Consider the following 1,160-nt stretch of genomic DNA (forward strand, 5'->3'; position numbering starts at 1 on the left):
AAATAATGGGTGTTACATCCTGGGCGGTTGATTATCCTCAGATGGCGCTTGGACACTCTGCAATTCGCCAATAAGCAGTCATGTCCACCACCTGTGAAGCCCCCCTCATGTTGAGACCAGTGAAGTGGAACTTCAGCAACAGCTAGGTCCCCTATGTTGCTTAAAAGCAAATCTTTTGTACATGAGGTTCTCTCTCTCCATTTCTGAGCTATCCCCAATACAAATTTGGATTAGTCTGTTGCCTCCAGCCATGGGTTGCTCGTTTCTTTGTGACTTTGTTTAGGATAGACTTGGTCTCAAAGTTCATTTGATACGATCATGAACTGTGGTCTATCCTAATGCAAATGAGATGAGAGCACTACTTCGTACAGCAGAGGTTTGACTATCCTTGTAGCTTATGTTATTTACATCTTCATTACTGCTATGAAAATACCACAGAGGGTCAGAGACATGCGAGCTCTCTTACATGCCCACAGAGAGAGATGGGGAGGATTATTGTAAATTTTTTTCCAGAACTAATCCCCAAGGCCAAACGAGAGAATATGATTGAACCTTAGAAAATAAATTTGAAATAGCATATTCCTAACAAATCTCTTGCTGCTTGATGGTTAAAAGAGAAGATTTTGGTTCATTTATACATGACTCGTTTTTCTTTAACCATGTAATTAAAAAAAAAACCAAGACAAGACTAGTTCACTCGACAATATGCTTCCCAATGTATTTCCTCATTAACTATCCACATCAGCTTGGTAAACTTAATTGACTCGCCATCTCATCATCTTAGTCATCATTAATGCCACATCATTTTGCCACCCTTAGTGTACCACCTCGTTGACATGGCAATCCATGCAGTGCTTAATTGAAGCAATATTGTGTTGAAGCTTTAGGCATTCACAAAGCTTTTGTTAGTTTTCTATCTTCCATCTTCAACAAAGAGTCATTTTTTCTTAAACTAAATTAAAAACAAAAGCCTAACATTACAAATACATATTTTTTAATTTTTTTAAAAATAAATATTTTAAAAAATATTTTTTAAAATTACAAGTAAATAATAATCATATAGTTACATAATATTATGTAATTTTTGGCTTTAAAAAATGATGTCTCAAATTTTTTTAATTTTAATTAAAAAGATGAATTATTATGTTTAAAAATTCATA

The sequence above is a fragment of the Cibotium barometz genome, chromosome 56 (genome assembly GCF_041138505.1).
Source record: "Cibotium barometz isolate CiBa-2024 chromosome 56, ASM4113850v1, whole genome shotgun sequence".
Classification (NCBI taxonomy): domain Eukaryota; kingdom Viridiplantae; phylum Streptophyta; class Polypodiopsida; order Cyatheales; family Cibotiaceae; genus Cibotium; species Cibotium barometz.